This window comes from Sapajus apella, unplaced genomic scaffold (genome assembly GCF_009761245.1).
Source record: "Sapajus apella isolate SASKATOON/1434 unplaced genomic scaffold, GSC_monkey_1.0 scaffold137, whole genome shotgun sequence".
Classification (NCBI taxonomy): domain Eukaryota; kingdom Metazoa; phylum Chordata; class Mammalia; order Primates; family Cebidae; genus Sapajus; species Sapajus apella.
The window spans coordinates 2,036,277-2,059,567 of NW_022437077.1; the positions used below are offsets into that span (position 1 = coordinate 2,036,277).

Sequence of the window (23,291 nt, forward strand, 5' to 3'; positions counted from 1 at the left end):
TTTATCTTGATTGGTTTAAAGTTTGTTTTTTCTTAAATTAGATAGAAACCCCTGCGTTTTTCTGTGTAGTGTTTGGTAGATTTTTCTGCATCCCTTTACTTTAAGCCTATAGGTGTCATTGCTTGTGAGATAGACTCTTGAGAACAGCATACAATTCGGTCTTGATTCTCTATCCAACTTGCCACTCTGTGCCTTTTAATTGAGACATTTAGCCTTTTTACATTCAAGGTTAAAATAGATAGGTGTGGTTTTGATCCTGTCATCCTGCTGTTACCTGGTTAATACACAACTTGATTGTGTGGTTGCTTTATAGTGTCAATGGTTTATGTACTTAAGTGTGTTTTTCTAGTGGCTGCTTATGGTCTTTCCTCTCCATATTTAGCACTCCCTTTAGGACCTTTTGTAAGACAGATCTGGTGGTAATGAATTCTCTTAGCGTTTCCTTCTCTGAAAAAGATCTTATTTCTCCTTTACTTATGAAGCTTAATTTGTCTTGATACTAAATTCTCAATTGAATTTCTTTTCTTTAAAAAAGCTGAATATAGACCCCCAATTTCTTCTGGCTTGTAGGGTTTCTGCTGACAAGTTTGTTGTTAGCTGATGGGCTTCCCTTTGTAGGTGACCTGCCTCTTCTTTCTAGCTGCCTTTACCATTTTTTGTTTTATTTTGACCTTGGAGAATCTGAGGATTATGTGTCTTAGGGTTGCTCATCTAGCATGATATTTTGCAGGGGTTCTCTGCATGTCCTGAATTTGAATGTTGGCCTCTCTAATGAGAATGGGGAAAATTTTGTCGGTAATATTCTCAAATATATTTTCTAAGTTGCTCACTTTCTCTTCCTCTCTTTCAGGAACATGAGTGAGTCATAGATTTGGTCTCTTTTCATATTCTCATATTTCCTGGAGGTTTTTCTTATTCTTCATAATATTTTTCCTTTATTTTTGTCTGAGTTATTTTGAAGAACCAAAATAGCTTTGAGGTCTTAAGCTATGAGATTCTTTCCTCATCTTGGTCGATTCTGCTGTTAATACTTGCAATTGGTATCCCGAGAACCTTGAAGTGAGATTTTCAGTTCTATCAGATCAGTTTGGTTCTTTCTTAAAATGGCCATTTTATCTTTATCTCCCATATCATTTTATTGTATTTCTATGATTTCATGGAATGGGTTTTTACTTTCTCCTGAATCTCAGTGATGTTCATTCCTATCCATACTCTCAATTCTATTTCTGCCATTTCAGCCATTAAGCATATTAAGGACCATTCCCGGAAAACTAGTATGATTATTTGGAGGTAAAAACACTTTGCCACTTTCTGAGTTGCCAGAGTTCTTGCATTGGTTTTTTTTCTCATCTTTGAAGGCAATGTTCCTTCAACATTTGAGATTGCTGTCCTTTGAATGAGGGATTTTTTTCTTTTATCTTCTTTGTTGCCCTTGGGTGGTTGATTTCAGTCAACTGGGTGGTTGAGTTCAGTCAAATGGCAAATGGAGTGCTCGTGTTCAGGCTGCACCCTCTGATCATGAAAAATGCTGTGCTTATACTGATGCTTCACCCTCTGATCATAACACCCTCTGCTATAGGCAGATAGGTTCTGGAGTGAACTTATTGTAAAACCACTTCTTTGTTTTTTGTTGTCTAGAGCAACTCAGGAATACGAAGCCCCACTGACTCTCAGAGCTAGGTTGTTAAAGAAACTGTCCATTTGGTGACAGCTATAAAAATTTCGGTACTCAGTCCATGGTCAAACTCCTTCCAGGAAGAATGAGTATGCCTAGATTTACCATTGGGCAAGCTGGATGGAAGGCTCAAGAAGTGCCAAACCCTGGCTCCAGCTGCCAGAGGCTATTGTTTGTTTACCCAATGGGGTAAACAAACTGGAAGTGTGTGCTGTAAGCTCTTTCTGGAGAGAACTTGAGAGCTGCTGCACATTCTTGCTCCTTTTCTGCACTTCTTCAAACGGGAGTAGCCTATGGAATTTGTTACAGTCCCATTTAAAATCAATTTTTTTGTTCTATAATCTAGAAAGACTAGAATGTGCTTATCCCCTGTACACAGAGCTAAGAAGTTTAAGGAGTCCATCAGGAGGTAGCTGTATGCGTTGGGGCAACTGCTATATGGCATAAATGCCTTCTGGGGGAAAACAGAGGACAGGGTTTTTCTATACCCCTTCTTACAATTCCTGGTCCATGTAACCCCTGGATATGCTCACATGCTCATATAAAACTGTCACATTTTTTACTGTGGTCTGAAGAGACATACATTCCAGTCTCTGCTCCCAGAACTAAGAGGGTTAGTATACAGACCCTCAGGTGGAAATTGTAAAAATTGCGGCACTCAATGTATAAACAAATTCCTTCCAGGAGGAATTGATAGACTTAATTATCACTGGAGTGAACTGGGGAAGAAAGCTTAAAAAGTGCCTATATATTTCTAGGGTTAACACTTGTCTGTCTCTTTAACTCCCCAGTGCAAGTTAGTTAGAAACCAGGTCACTAAGTAGCCACTGGAAGAGTATGTCATAAACTTCTTCCAAGAAAGAAAAAAGGAGCTGCATTTTTATTGTTGTTATTATTGTTTGCCTTTTATCTTTTGTTTTATTTCTTTCTTACTTGTTTTATTTGATTGAATCTACCTCTGACATTCTTGATTGTATTTTTTCATTTTATTCATTGCATTTTTCAGGTCCAGTATTCTATTTGATCTTCAAAAATTATATTCAATCTCACTGTTAAATTTTTCTGACACATTTCTGAATTGATTCTGTATTAGTCTGTTCTCATACTGCTATAAAGGATTGCCCATGACTGGGTAATTTATAAAGGAAAGAAATTTAATTGATTCACAGTTCCGTATGGCTGTGGAGGGTTAGGATTATGGTGGAAAGGGAAGTAAACACATCCTTTTTCACATGATGGCAAGAAGGAGAAGTGCCAAGCAAAAGAAGGAAAAGCGCCTTAAGTAAAATCATCAGATCTCATGAAAACTCAGTGTCATGAGACCAGCCTGGAAATAACTGCCCCCATGATTCAATTACCTCCCACTGGGTCCCTCCCACCGCATGTGGAGATTATGGGAACTACAATTCAAGATGAGACTTGGGTGGAGACACAGCCAGGAAGTAACCACCCCTGTGATTCAATTACCTCCCACCGGCCCTCTCATGGCATGTGGAGATTATGGGAACCAAACTTCAGATGAGATCTGGGTGGGGACACAGCCAAACTATATTATTCTATCCCTGGCACCTCCCACATCTGATGTCCTCACATTTTAAAACACAACCATGCCATTCCAATAGTCCCCCAACATCTTAATTCATTCTAGCATTAACCCAAAAGTCCAAGTCCAAACATTCATCTAAGACAAATAAGTCCCTTCCACCTATCAGCCTGTAAAATCAAAAGCAACTTAGTTACTTCCTGGATATAATGGGGGTACAGGTATTGGGTAAATACACCCATTCTAAATGGGAAAAGTTGGCCAAAACAAAGGCTACAGGCCCCATGCAAGCCAAAATCCAATGAGGCAGTAATTAAATCTTAAAGCTCCAAAATAATATCTTTGACTCCATGTCTCACATCCAGGTTACACTGAAGCAAGAGGTGAGCTCCCACATCCTTGGGAAGCTCTGCTCCTATGGCTTGGCAGGGTATAGCCCCCCCTTGGGGCTACTTTCATGGGCTGGCATTATTTGTGGCTTTTCCAGGTACAGAGTGCAAGCTGTCAGTGGATCTACCATTTTGGGGTCTGGAGGATGGTGGCCCTCTTCTCACAGGTCCATTAAGCAGTGTCCCAGTGAGGATTCTGTGTAGGGACTCTGATCCCACATTTCCCTTCCACACTGCCCTAGCAGAGGTTCTCCATGATGGTTCTGTTCCTGCAGCAAAATTCTGCCTGGACATTATGGTGAACAACCTCTGAAATCTAGGTGGGGGTTCTCAAACCTCAGTTCTTGAGTTCTGTGCACCCACAGGCTCAACATTTGGAAGCTGCCTAGGCTTGGAGCTTGTAGCCTCTGAAGCCATGGTCTGAGCTGTATCTTGGCCACTTTTAGCCATGGCCAGGAAGCAGGTCACCAAGTTCGAAGACTGCACAAAGCAGCAAGCCCTGGGCCTGGCCCATGGAACCATTTTTTTCTCCCAGGCCTCCAGGCCTGTTATGGGAGGGGCTGCTGTGAAGATCTCTGACATGCCCTGGAGACATTTTCCCCATTGTCTAATCAATTAACATTTGGCTCCTCATTACTTACAAAAATTTCTGCAGTGGCTTGAATTTCTCCTCAGAAAAATGGATTTTTCTTTTTTAGCACATCATCATGCTGAAATTTTTCTGAACTTTTATTCTCTGCTTCCTTTTTAAACATAAGTTCCATTTCTAAACCATATCTTTGTGAATACATAAAGCTAAATGCTTTTAACAGCACTCAAGCCACATCTTGAATGCTTTGCTGCTTAGAAATTTCTTTTGCCAGATACCCTAAATCATCTCTCTCAAGTTCAAAATTCCACAGGTCTCCAGGTCAGGGGCAAAATGCCACCAGTCTCTTGGCTAAAACATAGCAAGATTCACCTTTATTCCAGTTTCCAATAAGTTTCTTATCTCTGTCTGAGACCACCTCAGCTTGAACTTCATTGTCCATATCACTATCAGCATTTCAAAACCATTTGACAAGTCTCTAGGAATTTACAAACTTTCCCACATCTTCCTGTCTTCTTCTGATCCTCCAAACAGTTCCAACCTCTGCCTGTTACCTAGTTCCAAAGTCACTTCCACATTTTTGAGTATCTTTACAGAAGCACCTGACTACTCAGTACCAATTCACTGTATTAGGCCATTGTCATTCGGCTATAAAGGACTGCCTGAGACTGGATAATTTATAAAGGAAATAGGTTTAATTGGCTCACAGTTCCACATGGCTGGGGAGGTCTCAGGCAACTTACAATCATGATGGAAATGGAAGCAAACATCTCCTAATTCACATTATGGCAGGAAGGAAAAGTGCTGAGCAAAAGTGGGAAAAGCCCCTTGCAAAGCCATCAGATCCCATGAGAACTCACAATCATAAGAACAGCATGGAGGTAACTCTCCCATGATTCAATTACCTCCCAGAGGGTCACTCCCACTACACATGGGGATTATGGGAACTACCATTCAAGATGAGATTTGGGTGGGGACACAGCCAAACCATATCAGATTCCATGGGTTTTTTTTTTTTTTTTTTTTTTGGAACTTCGTGGGGCTTCCTTAAAACATCTATTTTGAATTCTTTGTCTGAGAGATCACACATCTCCATGACTTAAGGGTCAGTCTTTGACATCTTATTTTGTCATATTCGGTCAGGTTATATTTTCCTGAATGCTCTTAATGCTTGTGGATGTACAACAATGTTTACACATTTAAGGATTCAATATTTATTTTAATCTTCACAGTCTGGCTTTGTTTGCTCCTATTCTTATTCAGAGGGTCTTCCAGGGATTCTAAACAGACTGATTAATTAGTTCCCTGTGTCTGTGACCACTGCAACCATTTCAACACTAGAGGACACTCTAAGCCCAGGCTTCCTGTAAGTCTTGTAAGGCTCTGAAGTTAATGCAACTACCAGTTTAAATGGATCTGCAGAAGATCCAAGGAGGGTACTGGGGACATGTGGGAATGTTGGTGAGAAATCATAGTCCAAAAATGTTGCCATGTCCCAAACGGATAAAATTTCTTGCAGGTCTCTACATAGGCAGATGGGTTCCCAACTGCAGTGAGAGTGGCTAGAGTTAAGACTAGGTCCATTTGGGATCTACTGTGGCAAGAAGGCCATTCATTGACTCAGATAGCATGTATCACCTAGAAGGTTTCTACACAAGTACTTAATTCCTAAACTACACCACCAGAAGCCACAGCTGAGATTTGGCCCCCTCAGGATTTACTATGGGACAGAAACTGGCATACCTGTCATGTTGGCTCAGGCAGAAGCACATCTTCAGGGAGGACCCTGAACAAGTGGGATAATTCTCCAATTGCAGCTGGGTTGGCTGGAACTAGAACTGGGATCTCTCAGGATCTGCTCTCAGGGAGAGGATGGATGTACATGTCATTGGTTCAGATAGGCACACATGTTTCAGAAGATCTTAGCAGACGTGGTAGTTTCTCAATTGCAGTCAGAAGGAGAGTTGAGACTGGGCCCCCTCACAATATGCTGTGGGGCAGAGGCTGAAAAGCCTGGTCATTTGTTTACAGGTAAGCACATCTCCCAGCAAGTTCCTGTAAAAACAAGAGAGTTTTTCAATTTCAGCAGGAGGGACCAAAGGTGCAGCTGGAACTCCCTCAGGATCTGCTGTGTGACAAGAGCCTGTCTTTTTGGTCCAGGCTAGTACACATCTCCCAGAAGATCTTAGCACTGACAGGACAGTTCCCCAACTAAGACAATATGGGCTGGAGCTGAGACTGGATCCCATCTGGACCTGCTGTGGGACAAAGGACGGCGTGCCTATCTGGGAGGCTCAGACTGCTGGCCTATGAGATATGGATGGGTCTCTCTGTGAGTTGTGTAAGCAGCTCTAAGCTGAAACTTTAGCTGATGGGGGCTGGACAAAGCTACATGGCAACTTTCAGGTTCACTATTTAGACAATGCCAGTGAGCAGAGCAGCCTTTCTGCCAAGTGTGTGTAATTCCTTCTGGACCCCTCAGCAGATGGTTTTGGTTGCAGCGTGAAGTCAACATGGTGCAGTAGCCAAACGCTGGGAGGACTGGGCCCTTTCCAGTATTGAACCTGGGAGCAAGCTCAGCAGATCAGCCACCTGGGTGTCTGTCTGCACTCTCAAAATAAATCTCTAAAGTCTTGGGCTCCACTGACATTTCACACATTCCTCCCTGAATCCAGGGAGACTTTGAACTCTAGATGGGAGTAGAATTCTTATGGTTGTTGTGGGACATGATTAGGTGAATTCTATTTCACCATCTTGGTGATGTCACTTTTTCCTCAGCAGTGGTGAGTGTATGTGTGTGTGTGTGTGTGTGTGTGTGTGTGTGTGTGTGTGTGTGTGTTTGGTTGGTTGATTGTTTTGGTCAATTTTGCAAAGCTTTAAGCTTCATAGTGGGGCTGGAAAGGGCAGGAGAGTGAGTCCTCAGCACTGGGATTTGTTGTTTGTTTCCTTTTCACTGACAGGTATTTTGTATTTTTGGCATTCTTGGTTTTCAAGTTATGTTGAGGGTGAGGTTTTGCTTAGAAATTTCTTAGTGGTAGAGTTATTTTATACCGCTTGGGGAGGAGGTTGTGGAAATTACTCATTCCTCATCTTCTGCCTTCTATTGTCTTCAACTATGCCAAAGATCCCCTGGAAACTGCTCACTGAAATAACTCAGAGAAAAATTATTAATGCACTTGATGGAGATCAACTCAGAAAAAAGAAACTGTGAGTAATCTCTTGGGTGAGTTAAAAATATGCTATTTTTCTTGCTTCCATTTCATTGCTTCCCTCTGCAATAATTCTGAATGTGATCCATGCATTGGATGTGTCCTCCAGACACAAATCAGGTTTCAAAGGCACATACGGGGTTCCAGTTGCCCCAGCTTCCTAAGCAATGAGAGGTGCTGTCACTAAGGAAGACAGCCTTGTCCAAAGAGTGCTGGAACCAGACAAGGGCTTGGAGATCCAGGACTTCAAAGACAGGTATGAGGCCCAACACATTTTACTTTGCTGCCTCTGCATGGCCTCCCTAGAGATATTGACATTTTATTAACAAAACAATCTTTGAAGGGCATAAGGAACAATAAAATCACTGTCGAAAGATGTATTTCCTTCTTTGCTTTATCACAATTGCACAGGCCTTTGAAGAAAGGAATGCCTTTCCTAATTTCACTCAGTAAGTCAAGCCCAGAAAAGAACTGGCTCCCTGATTCCCAGACATGGGTTCGTTCTACCATTGTATGAAAATAGCTGACTTGATCAAATTGTTTCAAACATAATTTCTATGATTCCAACTGATGCCTGAAGATGTCTCCTGATATTTGGAGCTTGTCCTTATTTCCAACTATTTTGAATTTCAAAGGAAATTATTAATTGAAAGAAAAAGAATTTACGACATGATGAGGATCCATTTTGGGAGATACAATTTTGGAGCAAATGTCCTTTGGTTTTAGGCCTATCAAGATGTGTTCCTGACCACCTGGAACACTGCGTAACTGGGCAGAGAAGAGAGTCCTTTTACCCACATTCCCTTATCCGGCTTCATCCTCCTTCCAGGTACTCTTTGTTCTCTGACTCCTTTCTGGAATTCAGGAACAGGCAGTACTGTGCCATCTCCCGGATGAGTCCTACTCCTAACAGACATGGATAAGTTCTGTTCTTACTAATTTCAGTAACATCATCTAGAAAAGCGAAGGCTTAAGCATGTAGAGTTTTCTGAGCCCTCTAACAGAGCCTCCAAACTACCTAGAGCTTTCTGAGGGCATATCTGAATATGTGGATGAGAAGTTAGAAGAAGGGGAAAATGACTGGATTTGGGGTCTTCCTTGCACATCTAAGTTGCCTAAAATGCATTCAAGCCACTCCCAGTGGCTTCCATGAGTACAGAAAATGTCAAGTTTTCAGTTACAGGAGGAGACACATATTCTCTGTCCCACTCCTCTTGTTCCCACCACCTAGACCCAACAATGCAACATCTAATAGGACCCTGATTTCCTTCTGAGCCCTGCAGCCGCGGCTCCGTGATCATCCTTGAGAAGGAATAATAGAGCAGCTACTGGACAGCTTAAGGAACGCTGAAGCCACTTCTTATGCCCTGTCTAGAAGTGGGACAGAGAGACTCTCTTTATCCAGTCATGAGGTCCAGCCCTCTCAGGGTAAGCAGGTGCTAGCCCTAGGAGGTAAAAACAGCCATCCAGTGTTTATCAATTCTTACCATGTCCCTTGATCACACAGTGTTTCATTCAATTTAGAACAGAAAGTACCCCTTGATATTATGACGAACCACCTCCTCACATTAAGGATGAGGTAACTGAGTCCCAGAGAGGAGGATGAAGGTCTTTTATTCACAGAGTGCTCCATAGCCATGCTGGGCCTAGAACTAAGATGCAGAACTAACTTCTTAATAAGGTCACATTGATGGAGCCATTTGATCTGGACCATGAAAGGTGGTCCATAGGATTGAGACTGACAGCCTAGCCTGATGGAACAGCATAAGGTAACATGTGAAAGCAAAAGCAAAGAGAAGACACTGCAGATGGAAGCACTCCCTTATTCTCTCATTTTTATTAACTCAATGTTTTCTATTTTTACCTCATTACTTTCAGGAAAATGGCTTTGATAGAACTTTCAGCCTCAGGTCCAACACAGTGGCTCATGCCTGTAATCCCAACACTTTGGGAAGCCAAGAAATGTGGATCACTTGAGGCCAGGAGTTTGCAACCAGCCTGGCCAACGTGGTGAAACCTCGTCTCTACTTAAAAATACAAAAATTAGCTGTACATGGTGGTGCATGCCTGTAATCCCAGCTACTTGGAAAGTTGAGCCATGAGAATTGCTTGAACCTGGGAGGCAGAGGTTGCAGTGAGCCAAGATCACACCACTGCACTTCAGCCTGGGTGACAGAGCAAGACTCTGTCTCAAAAAAAAAAAAAAAAAAAAAAAATTCAGCCTCTTTCATTGTTGAATGGATTGAAGGAGTTTTTAGAAACAGTCTTTCCAGATCATTCATTTTACATTTGATAGATTAAGCTTCCATTTAATTTTATTTTACTTTCCAAATATGGAAAAGAAGTTGCCTAAAGTTTTTAGCAAATCCAAAGTTATACAAGAAATGCACTGGAAACATGATGAATTCTTAACCTGTGTTTAATGTTCAGTGAGATGGTATAGCTTTCACATTAATTCAGGTGTTAACATTTCTTTACCCTACGAACTGCCTTTAATACCCTTAGCTTCCTTTTCTACTGGATTGTCCAGATTGTTTGAATTTATTTGTAAGAGTGCTTCTTCTTTAAACAAAATTCAAAATTTACTCTCATGCATTTAATACATATTTTTCTGGGGAGCTGTTAACTATAGTTGTGGGTCACTTAAGAAGTGATACATTCTGAGAAATGGATTGTTAGGGAATTTTATGGCTGTGGAACCATCCTAGAGTGTACTTTTAGGAATAGAGATGGTGTAGCCTACTACACACTTAGGTAGCATCGTAGCTCCTATTACTCCTAGGCTACAAACCTGTACAGTATGTTACTATATTGTAGTGTAGGCTGTTGTCAAACAATGGGTATTTGTGTAACTAAATATATATAAACAGAAAAAAGTACCATAAAAGTGTGGTTTAAAAAATAGAAAATGGTGGCCGGGCGCGGTGGCTCAAGCCTGTAATCCCAGCACTTTGGGAGGCCGAGGCGGGTGGATCACGAGGTCAAGAGATCAAGACCATCTTGATCAACATGGTGAAACCCCGTCTCTACTAAAAATACAAAAAATTAGCTGGGCATGGTGGCGCGTGCCTGTAGTCCCAGCTACTCAGGAGGCTGAGGCAGGAGAATTGCCTGAACCCAGGAGGCGGAGGTTGCGGTGAGCCAAGATCGCGCCATTGCACTCCAGCCTGGGTAACAAGAGCGAAACTCCATCTCAAAAAAATAAAATAAAATAAAAATAAAAATAAAAAATGGTAACCTGTATAGGGCACTTGTGATGAATGGAGATTGCAGGTCTACAAGTCACTCTGGTGAGTCAGTGAATGAATGAGTGGTGAGTAAATGTAAAGGCCTAGGACATGACTGTACACTACTGTGGACATCAACACTGTATACTTAGGCTACACTCAATTTACTTAAAATAATTTTCTTGTTTCACTAACAACCTTATTTTGCTGTAACTTTTTTTTTTTTTTTTTTTTTTAAACAGAGTCTTGCACCGTCGCCCAGGCTGGAGTGCAGTGGCGCAATCTTGGCTCACTGCAACCTCCGAGTTCAAGCAATTCTTTTGTCTCAGCCTCCTGAGCAGCTGGGACTACAGGCACATGCCACCACGCCCGGCTAATTTCTGCATGTTTTTAGTAAAGACGGGGTTTAACCGTGTTGCCCAGGTTGGTTGCAAACTCCTGAGGTCAGGCAATCCGTCCGCCTCGGCCTCCCAAAGTGCTGGGATTATAGGCATGAGCCACCTGGTATGGCCATCTTACTGTAACTTTTTAACTTTATATGCTTTTCAATTATTTTTAACTCTTTGACTCTTTGGTAATAGTACAACTTAAAATACAAACACTTGTACAGCTATACAAAAATATTTCCTTTTTATATTGTTAGTCTATAAGCTTCCATTTAATTTTGTTTTACTTTTAAGACTTTTTTGTTAAAAACCAGGAGACTAACACACAATAGCCTGGGTCTACTCAGGGTCATCATGATCACTTTCTTCCACCTCTACATCTTGCCCCTCTGGAAGGTCTTCAGAAGCAATATCATGCATGCAGCTGTCTTCTCCTATGATAGCAATGCCTTCTTCTGGAATACAGCCTGGGAAACCAACTGGAGCTGTTTTACAGTTGACTTATTTTTTAATAAGTAGAAGGAGGGCACTCTAAAATGGTAACAAAAAGTATAGTAAGTATATAAACGAGGAAAACAGTCATTTACGATTGTTATCAGGTATTACAGAGTGTACATAATTGGATATGCTACACTTTTATCCGACTGGCAATGAGTAAGGTTTGTTTATATCAGCATCACCACAAACACGTGATTAATACATTGAACTATGACATTATCATGGCTATGACATCAGGAGTTTGTATCAATTTTCCAGCATTATATTCTTATGAGAGTACCTTTGTATATGCAGTTTGCTGTTGACTAAAGCATTGTTATGAAGCATGTGACTATATTGTTTTCCTTTGCTTATATCATATTTAATCTTCCAAATGTTATCAACTTTTATAAAGTCAAATTTTTATTATTCTTATAAAAGTATCCCCCAAGTCAGTATTTTACCAAAAAAAAAAAAATTATTGCCAGATTTCCAGAAGAGCTGGAGTCTGTGAATGTCATCTCGTAACACATTCTTACAAAACCGTATGATTCCACAAGAATAACAATAAATCATAAACACGACTTCTTCACCATAATCAGTAACTGGAGAACAGTAGAAACTTTACACTGTATGTATGGAACGAACAACTGATTTTCAATGAAGATGTCTCTTGAACTTTTGCCTCCATCCTTTTCAGAGAAAAAAGTGGGGTCCAGAAATACATGTATAAAGAAGAGAAGAGAGAAATGGAGAATCTGCAATGAAAATAAATTCATGGCTGGGTGTGGTGGCTCACACCCATAAATCCTAGCACTTTTGGGAGGCTGGGGCAGGCAGATCACAAGGTCAGGAGTTTGAGACCAGCCTGGCCAATATGGTGAAAACCCCATCTCTACTGAAAATACAAAAGTTAGTCAGGCATGGTGGTGCACACCTGTAGTCCCAGCTACTCGGGAGGCTGAGGCAAAAGAATCACTTGAACCTGGGAGGCAGAGGTTGCAGTGAGCCAAGATCACGCCACTGCTCTCCAGCCTAGGCAAAAGAGTGAAACTTCATCTCAAAAAAACAAAACCAAAAAAACAGTAAATTCATTTCCACAAGGATAATCACATGAAGCATGGAATGGAGTCCTGGCATCTCAGGGTGTTTGCTAGAGTTCCTGTGTACTAGCGCACTGTCCCTCCTGCTGTAACACCTTACGTTACTAGGGCATATTTGTCACAAAGGTTGAATCATTATTGACACATTATTATTAACAGAAGTCCAAAGTTTGTTCATATGGCCTTTGCTACTACCAGTGTTCTTTCCAGGTTTCCATTCAGGACATGTTTCATTTAGTGGTCACGTCTCCTTAGACTCTTCCTGGTTGTGACAGTTTCATAGACTTTCCTTGATTTTGAAGACCTTGACAGTTTTGAGGAGTACTGCTTAGGTATTTTGTAGAATGTCCCTCAATGGAGATTTGTCTGATATTTTTCTCGTTGTTATACTAAGGACATGGGTTTTTTTGGAGGAAGACCTCAGAGGTAAACTGCCCTTCTTATGATGTCGTATCAAGGGTATGGATGTCAACATGACTTATGATTGATGTTGCCCTAGATTGCAAGGCTGAGGCAGTGTGTCAGCTCCTCACACTATGAAGTCACTCTCCTCCCCGCTCTTTCCATTCTGCACTCTGGAATGAAGTGACTATGTACAGCTATAACTTAACATACTCTTTAAAAGAAAGGCATCTGCATAAATTATTTAAAATTTTTCTGTGTCGGAGATTTATTCCTCATGTATTCTCTTATTCAATTGTGTATATAAATCAGTGTGCAGTCATGAATATTTATCATATGTTGTAAATTCTTTTTGCTCAAATGGTGAGAGGGAAACATTTGAATGCTCAAAGTCACAATTCTCCTAGATATACCACATGTAAGCATTATGTACCGCAGCAAACACCTTTATAAAGAAGAAATATTGGAGACATGCAAGGAACACTGACAATAGGAGAATTTAGCAAATTATTTTAGATGAGATAAACCAAGTGAGATTGCTGGGTGAAATGGTAGTTCTACTTTTAGTTCTTTGAGGAAACTTCAAACTGCTTTCCACAGAGGCTGAACTAATTTACACTCCCACTAACAGTATATAAACCTTCCCTTTTTTTCTGCATCCTCGTCAACATCTGTTATTTTTTGATAACAGTAAATAAAACAATAAAGATAAAAACATAAATATATGAAGCAAAGAATAGACAAACAGGTAATCTGCTTAATAAATATTAATCCGATTTTTCTAATACAGTTACAAAATAGACAAAGCACTAGCTACTGTAATCAAGATGAAAAGGAAGGAAGCACAACTAAATACAATCAAGAATAATAGAGAATTAACACTGAAAGAGGGAAAAAACCCTGAGATTGCTTTGTAGACCAGGTTCCTTTCTCATCTCTTGGCTACTGTCCTGACCCCCAAGGTTTTGAGGATGAGGAGGCTGGAAAAGGGACAATGATAGTGGTTGTCATCTGCCTGGGAGTTGTTTGGGTGAGGGCTGAGAAACCTCCTACTCTGTATCTTCCCTGACATACAGCAGGAGCTGTGAATTTCAAAGATCATGGTGAATAATCCTTCAGCTTTACAAAGCAGAGCTCCAAACAAATATCATAAGAGTTAAAGGGCAGGTTCTTTAAGCAGCTGGTCTGCTCAGCCAAACCATTCCTTGGTCACCCCAGGAATGAGGTTTTGGGTCCCACCACAAGATAACACACTGAGAGTAGTTGTGAGGGTGGCTGAGGACATGGGGACTTTAGAATGGGAAGACAGGAGGGTGATGATGAGGACCCATTGCAGCCCTGACACCAACTGCAGAGGCCAGAGCTGTTGTGCCCCAGTTACCCTGTCTTCCATGGTTTCCCACAGAGGAAGAGCACGCCAGAGCCCTGGAGAAGCTGTTCCCAATGTATGCAGGGCAACACCAGGGGTGCACTGTAGGTAACTAGGAAAGGTGCTGCTCATACCTCCCTTCAAGGAGCACTTGTTCCCCAGATGCATGGAGGGTGGTTAGCTGACTGCTGTCAGCCGGTTCTCCTTCAGGCACTACCCTGGTGTTTCAGCTCCGATCACATAGAACCAGGGGCCCTAGCTAACGGGAGAGTAAGGCTGCGGTACAAGGGTCTACCTTTTCTGCCCAATTTTGGACTCCTCTAATGGAAAAACTCTTGTTCCAGAGCTCCCTGATGGGTTGCCAGAGATGCTGTCAGGATGGGTTGGCAATGGCACCCTCTGCCAGTCCTGCTTCCTCTCCTTTACTGTCACAGGTGTGACCTCACAAGGCAACTTGCCCTCTTAACTCTATCTCAGCTCCTGCTTTCTGGATAACCCAATCTGTAAACATGCTCACAGATTTTTGAGAGAATGGAAGATTCAGACTCAGAGGCAATGTAAGAAGTAAGAGTATCCAGGCAGCATGATCATAGCCAGAACTACCCCTCAAAAATTATGAGACATGGACCCTACTGCTGCAGTCTTGGACACTCATCACAGTCACCCATGACCCTGGAATCAGGTGTCACTGTGGACAATAAAACTACCTTGTGCTGAGAAAGAATGTCCCTTTATCATTGCTGCTTCAGGTGGAAGAGTCACTTGCTGAGCATATTTGCACAGCCCTAGGTCTAATGGGTGAAGAAAAGTGACTCTCTGGTCTGTTTCATTCCTGCAACAAGAGGCCAGATCTGTCATTCACCAAGTCACCAAGTCTCAAATATGGTCTCACATAGGGAGGTGCCACAATATGTGACACAAAGGAGTGCCGCATTGTGGGCAGTCAAAAGCATACAAATATCTTTTACACTGTGGATTTTCATAGGGTTCCAAATTCCCCATCAAACTCCAGGCACTCCTTACATTGGCAGGTGCAAAAGAAACAGCAAAAATGTTGCCACCTCTGGAAATAGGAGGCTACACTCTACAATTACCTTGAGAACATCCCTAAAAATGTGTTTTATCTTACTGTGCTAGACAGTGAGATACTCCTTTATGAATTTCTCCCCAACAGTAATGTATTTTACAAGATCACCTTTAATGGGCCTTACCCTATCTATATTTTAATCACAGACTGCATTCTCAGCTTCTCCACACTAGATGATACTTTGTCCTCCAAACGTACTGCTTAGTGATTTTTATGGGCACACTCATTCCTCAACAATACCTGTCCCACAGCCTTTTCCTCTCCAATCACAACAGAGCACACCACTGCTGCCTCCAGGCATGGTGACGCCACATCTGTCCACCAACATTGCCAAATTAGACACCACTTCCACTCGTCTCCCTGGAAGTAGATACCCAGCCACTGCTGCCCCTGCTACCAGAGTAAACTCACTTCCTGCCAACTCCATATCTGCCTCTTTCTCTACCCCAGCTCTCAGTTCCTCACAGAGTGTGTGCCTCTGACTATATGAACCCTGCATGTACATATGCGGAGGCTTCCAAGAAGGCAGGGAAGTAGGCATGTGGACTTTGCGACTTCTGAGAGTGGTGCTTGTATGATTAGAAACCAAGACTTGAAGTTGTCCACATGACCATTCTCGCCTCATTGTGAGCACCAGAGCACAATGTTCCACCCTCTCCTCTACTCTGTGTTCTAGCCTCTGCTTGTGACCTACACTTTACATAACTGTAAAAGCGAAGTGGAGATAGTAGACTCTCTGGGGCTTTTTGGCTGGATTCTCTAAACTACCTACTGCCCTGTAGTATCTCTGTGTGTAATGGTGAGGTGAGATCAAGAACGATGGGAAAGATGAGAAGTTTGGGGCTGCATAATAATACTGAAGTTGCCCAGAGGTGTTAGTATGGTAACTCACTACTCAGAATTTACACTGCAGTCAGAAAACATATGGTTATTCAGGCGCAGCTTCACTGCAACCATGCTCCTCCTAGAGACATAGTTTCACTAGCAAAGGAGTTTTTGCTGAGACTAAAAACTCTGCTACCATATTTGCAGGCTCTGTGTGTGCCATGTGGGTTGGGTAGAGAGAATCATTAATGACAATTTTTGGACAGTCTTCTTAGGCTCTCCTTGTCCAGTACATGCTGGGATGGGGAGACTCTGTTCTAGCCAGCCATGTGTGTTTGTCTCCTGGAGTCCAGAATCACAAGGATCATGCACAGGCATCAGGTGCTTCTTGGCTTATAATAGATCCCTGAGCCGCAACCTTCTGTTGAATTTGAAGTTGGAAGTCCTCTTTGAAATAATCTACACAAACATCCTCATCATGAAGATGGAAAAACTGGAGTCCAGGAGAGCCATCAAGTTTACTCTAGAAGTCAAGAGCACAGCTGGGGCTGGAAACTACCTGTCCTAACATGTCATTTCTATTTCTCTTTGCTAGGATGTTGACCAAGGCAAGAAGATTCGGTAGCCTTTCAAGAAAGACTAGTGATGAATTCATTTTGCCAAGACAGAAAGCAAAGTAATAGAACCAGAGTAATGGGATGACTGAGCCAAGGTGTGGAATCAAATAAAAACATAGATTTGAGGACACCATGAAGATGAAAGGAACTTGATTATAAAGTGACATGCTGGCCAGGCACAGTGGCTCACACCTGTAATCCTAGCACTTTGGGAGGCTGAGGCAGGTGGATCGCCTCAGGTTAGGAGTTCCATATCAGCCTGACCAATATGCTGAAATCCCATCTCTACTAAAAATACAAAAATTAGCCAGGCATGGTGGTGTGTGCCTATAGTCCAAGCTACTCAGGATGCTGAGACAACAGAATTGCTTGAACCTGGGAGGCAGAGGTTGCAGTGAGGTGAGATCGTGCCACTGCACAACAGCCTGAGTGACAGAGCAAGATTTTGTCTCAAAAAAAAAAAATAGAAAATAAAGTTACATGCTACAAAATGTCAAGTCTGCCAGCATCAACGTCTTCTACATCACCTTGGTGTCCTCAACTCGTATTGATTCAACTGCACAAATCTTCCGCTACTGTATTGCAAATTCACTCTTCACCTGGCAGAGACCTTAGCTTAGATCCCAGAAATCTTTCTCATTGTAAGAAAGGTCTTAAGAGATCAAGCTATTTATTTCACAATAACTGAGACACAGACCACTGACAAATGAAATCTGCCCCAAATCAGTAGTAAGAAGACCATCTCATAAGAACAAAAAAATGACTCCTGTGTTTGTTTTAAATAACATTTCTTAAATTTTGGTTGAAGTATTTATTTTCTACTTTTATTATCTACTTACATTACTTTTTCTATAAATCATATATACATGGTCCATGTTCATTTTTCTTTTGGCTCATCTGTTTTCTTTTGCGTTATAAAAGTTCTTTCAATATAATATAGAATATATTTATTCCCATCACATGACTGTACTCATATTTTTGAATTTCTAATTGTTTATATTACTATACGTTGGATTTTTTCCAAAAAAGTTTTTTATTTGCATATGATTAACAATAAAATTTGCTCCAGAAAGTCATTCCCATAACAACATTCTAAAACTTCACTCGTGTGTTCTTTGAGTACCTTTATAGTTCAATCTTTATGTTTAAATTCTTGACCAGCTGAAACATACTTTGAGATAATGAGTAAGATACAAATCCAGTATTTCCCCTGAATAGCTGGTAATCTGTCTTAATATCATTTGCTGACTTATCTAACATTTCTTGGATAATGTAGCATTGTGCTTTTATTTTTGAAGGCATCAAGTTTCTTTTTTTTCCCATTGATTGTGTGTGTGTGTTTGTGTGTGTGTGTGTGTATATATATTTCCTTCATTAATATCATATATTCTAATTATGTTAACATGTTATTATGACAAAATTGGTGGCTTTGAAATGTGTCATGAGTAACTCCCTTTTTCATGACAATTTACCCTCAATATATTTCTGGAAATTCTCAAATGCTACTTTATCAGGTGGTATGTTCAATTTCCCTAATCATTAGATGTTCTGCCATGGAGCTGCCAACCTCCTCTTCATCGTTTGGCACTAAAATTTCCATTGCTTTTCAAGAGAACCTTTAGGCTGGACATTCCTCACACTCTGGTCCAAGATAAAGGTCAGTTTGTTTGGGAGGACTTTGGAGCTCTCTGTTCTTGTAGCCTGCCTTTCACCCGTAGAAACTCAGTGAGCTCCTTCTATGGAGCTGTTTTGGAAATAGTGGTCCACGTCTTTCAGAGTGACAGCCTTGTTTTACCAACATGGTTCTGGGCATGAGCAGTAGCCTCTGATGTTGTTGGCATGCATTCCCTAACTTGAAAACTCTACCCTACTAATTAGCTGTGCCAGGGGTGGGGCATGGGGGTCACGATATTCTTTACCTCCAGTGCCTGGGGTAGACCCTCTCCAGTACAAGTAATGTTGGGTGGAAGAATGGCATCTCGTACCTCTTGGTCACACACAAGTGCAATACAACCTCTGCAACATAACCTGGGAGGGAGATTAAGAGATGTTTGCAACCTTTTCCTCCTGGGAAGACATCATAATCCTTGACAGGGGGGTGGGAGAAAAGGGATTTTTCCTTTTCTTGGCCAGTGATGAATTCATCTTACCAAGACCAGAAAGCAAAGTAATAGCTGGAACCAGAGTAATGGGATGACCGAGCCAAGGTGTGAAATTAAATAAAAATATAGATTTGGGGACACCATGAAGATTAAAGGAACCCATTTCTCATGAAGATGAAAGATGCCCAAGTGAAGCTTCCCTCATGCTGACCTTAGAGGTAGAAAGTACAGAGTGGGTTACGGCTCATTGGCATGGATACTTGTGTTCTCTCAAGGTTTAGTAGAGTTTTAAAAATAAACGTATGTATGTAGAACAATTCCCAAACGGTTGTTTGGTTAAAGAGTATCTCTTCACACTGCTATTGCAGAGTAGAAGTCACTGGGTCACTCGATTATTAGTTTTGTCTGCTGGAAATTTGGTAAGAGAGTAGATTTTATGTGCTCTTCCCAAAACAAGCTAACTATGTGAGACAATGAATATGTTAATTGGCTTCACTGTAGTAATTAACTATGTATATGTATATCAAAACATCATGTTATATACCTTAAATATGTACAATAAAAATAAAATCTAAAGTAAATTTAAAAAATAACTTTCACCAGCTGTGATTGTTGGCTGGGAGTAACTCATGGAGCTCTCAAAACAGCCATTCCCTAACAAGAGTCACCGAGTCATTCACTTCTTAATTACAAAGAAGTCAGTCTTGGCTCGGTTAAAATTAAGTGGATCACAAAACCATTAGGGAACCAATAAACTCAAGTTATGAGAAAAGGAAAAAGCAAGCAAGGCTATGAATGCAGAATCACAGTCAAAATCAGACATATATTGGCCTTAGTGAAGCTCCTTGGTGATACCTCAAAGTAGGTGGAGGTTACATGTCTCACAGCCAATGTCTGTACAATGCATGGACCATCATTTCCATTTCTCTTCCGAAAAGTCAAATACAGCTGCCATTCCTGTAACTGTCCCAGGAATAAATGTTCACATCCTAATATCACTAGCTCCCAAGTCCAGTTTAGAGTTTGTGCATTATATATTACCCCAGCATATACTCGTATGAGGTTGTATCTCTCAGTGGAGGCAGAGAAAACAAGAATCCAGATTTTCCTGCTCTGTTATAAAAAGTGGCACAGCCTCTGACTTCCAGGGCTCATATGGTGGTTAATTTATCCAAAATAGGAATGAAATTATTACACTTAGAAGCCAAGAATGCAAATTGTTTACAATAGCCACCCCCATTACATCTTGGGTCCCAGGGAAAGAAAAACTTTGCATTTTCCTTCCACAGATTGTGTTGTAGCCCCGTCTGTGCTACCAACCTGATATAGAACTTTGGACAATCTCTGTCCATTTCTGAAACTGAAATCACCTTCAGGGAAAAAAACAACAGAAAAATCAGGGCTTTGGGGTTAGAGGGGCCCTCTGAGCATTCCTGACTATGTTACTTCTTGATTGTACAGATACTGATGGCCCCATTCCGGCAACTTTGGCTTCCTTGTTGGGGAGAAACGAAAAAAAAAAAAACAAAGATAAAGGTTCCCATTTTTAAAAAATGGTAGAAATTACCCAGAAAAGGCAGTTGCAATGTTCAGTGTGACTTGTAAGTAAAGAAGTCAGAAAATGTGATTTTAGGTAAAACTCAACTGACACCACCCTTCACTGGAGACCTAGGGTCCTTGGCACTACAAAGTTTTACTGTGACAAGGAGCCCAGATAGCATCTCTCCAGGCTCTGGGTACATTACAGGGGTAGAGCAGTGAGCATCACTGATAACCTCAGGCACACTGGAGCCACTTGCAGACTCTGTTCTAGCCAGCCATGTGTGTCTGTCCCCAGGACTGCAGAGTGCCTCGGGGCCAGGACAGGCTCCAGGTTCTTTCCAGCTTGTAACAGATGTTCTGAGCCACAAACTCCCATTGAATTTAGAATGAAATCCCTGCTGGCATATCCTAGAAAACTGCCCTCCTCATACAGATGGGAAAATTAATTTGGAGTCAAGAACAGAGCTTGGAATTGAAATAATCTGTTATGATTTCAAATCACTTTTCTTTCCACAGGATGTAGACAAGACAGGAGGATACAGAAGTCTTTCACAAAAGATATTCATTGATCAGCTTAGATTGTCCCTGCTTGAAAGAGTTATGGTAGGAATGCCAGACCAATAAGACAATCCAAGCCAATGTGGAAAATTAAAGTAAATGTATTAATTTCAGCATTGTTTGTAACTGCAAAGTATTGAAAACAACCAACATGCCTATACAGTGGAGAGCTGTTGAGTCAATGATGTTATAGTACATCTATGCAACGAAGTATTATGCAGCTGTTCAGAGGAATGGTGAAGATGGCTGTAAACTGAGGTTTGATTTCCAGATACATTATGAAGTGAAAGTATCTTGTAATAAATAATGCAAAAGAAGAAAATATTCATTTATCTACTCAATGCAGGAAAAAAGAAACACACAAAGGAAAAACCAAGAGACCATGAAATGATCACCTATAGGGTGTCGTCAGGGATGGGGTAGAAAGGAGAGAAAGAATGGAGATGGATACCTGATTCTGCACAGACCTAACTGTGGAACCATGTTGAAAGTTTCACATACACAAACAAATAATTAAGTGAATAAATTCCATGGATTGGGGGAAAATTCATAATTGTTATATGTTAAAAAAAAAAAAACTGAAGGTTGGAGACAGAGCAAGGTGGCCAAATAGAAGCCTCCATGAATCATCTTTCCTATAGGAACACCAACTATAACAACTACCTACACAAAAAGAATATAAAAAGTTAAAAGATAACAAAAAAGCAGGTGAGTGACCTCAGTACTTGGATCTAACATCATATCACTGAAAGAGGCACTGAAGAGGGTATAAAAACACAGTTTTGAATTGCTGATGCCACCCCTTCCCATCCTCTGGCAGAGGCTACATGGCGTAGAGAGAAAATATGTGCACTTGGGAGAGGGGGAGCTCAGTGATTATGGGACTTTGCATTGGAACTCAGCGCTGTCAACACCAGAAATAACTCAGCCAATGCCCACACAGGGAGCATTTAGATGAGCCTCAGCCAGAGGACAATCACCCATTTCAGCAGTTGGAACTTGAGTTTTGGCAAGCCTCACCACTGCAGGCTAAAGTGCTATGGGCCATTAAATAAACTTGAAAGGCAGTCTAGGCCACAAGGACTGCTACAGCTCCTAGACAAGTCCTGAGCTGTGCGGGGCTTGGAGGCCAGTGGACATGGGGTGCATGCAACCGAGTGAGACATCAGCCTGGGCAGCTGAAGGCGTGCTTGCATCAGCCTTCCTCAACCCCAGGCAGTGCAGCACACAGCTCTGAAAGAGGCCCCTTTCCTCTGCTTGACATGAGGAGAGGGACAAGTAAAGAGGACTTTGTCTTGCAACTTGGATACCAGCTCAGCCACAGTAGTATAGAGCACCAGGCAAAAGTGTGAGGCCTCTCTGGCAGGCCCTAGCTCCTGTATGACATATTAAATTAATGTACAAAAGTAAGTAGCATTTCTATACACCAATAATACCCAACCTCAGTGCCAAACCAAGAATGCAGTCCTATTCACAACTGCCACGAAAATAAAATAAAATACCTAGCAATACAACTAACCAGAAAGGCAAAATATCTCTACTACAATTATGACAAAACACTGCTGAAAGAAATCAGAGGTTACACAAACAGATGGAAAAACATTTTATACTCATGGATAGAAAGAATCAATATTGTTAAAATGGCCATAATACCCAAAGCAATTTATAGATTCCATGCTATTTCTATGAAACTACTGTGATGGTCAATACATAGTGTCAACTTGATTTGATTGAAGGATGCAAAGTATTGATCCTGGGTGTGTCTGAGAGGGTGTTGCCAAAAAGGATTAACATTTGAGCCGCGAATTTGGGAAAGGCAGAGCCACCCTTAATCTGCAATTCAAGATGAGATTTGGGAGGGGACACAGCCAAACCATATCACTTAGCCTTGCTTTATTCCTTGCACAGAGCCTGAAATTCAGGCAGAGGTAGCTATTAGGGCCTTCCTTGGTCTTTCCTTAGCATGTACACAGAACTATGGCAAACACACAATGCTATGCAGATGTGTGACCTTCTAGATTCTCTACAATTATGATAGAGATGTTCAAAGACCCCTGAATATCTCATTTTTCACTTTTTCTCTCTCTTTTTTTTTTTTTTTTTTTTGGTTTTTGTTTTTGTTTTTTGGTCAGGCTCTTGTTAGCTCCAGGTGGCCTCACTGTCTGAAGTAGCTATGATATCAAAAACTTGT

The 23,291-nt window shown here is 41.3% G+C and overlaps 1 long non-coding RNA gene across 1 annotated transcript; it reads left to right on the forward strand.

The window, feature by feature from the left end:
* The first annotated feature begins 7,225 nt into the window (after window positions 1–7,225).
* Window positions 7,226–9,382, forward strand: LOC116540266. The gene is made up of 3 exons (XR_004264365.1): window positions 7,226–7,403; window positions 8,132–8,234; window positions 9,284–9,382. It is a non-coding gene; the product is annotated as an uncharacterized LOC116540266 (long non-coding RNA).
* The last annotated feature ends 13,909 nt before the right edge of the window (window positions 9,383–23,291 follow it).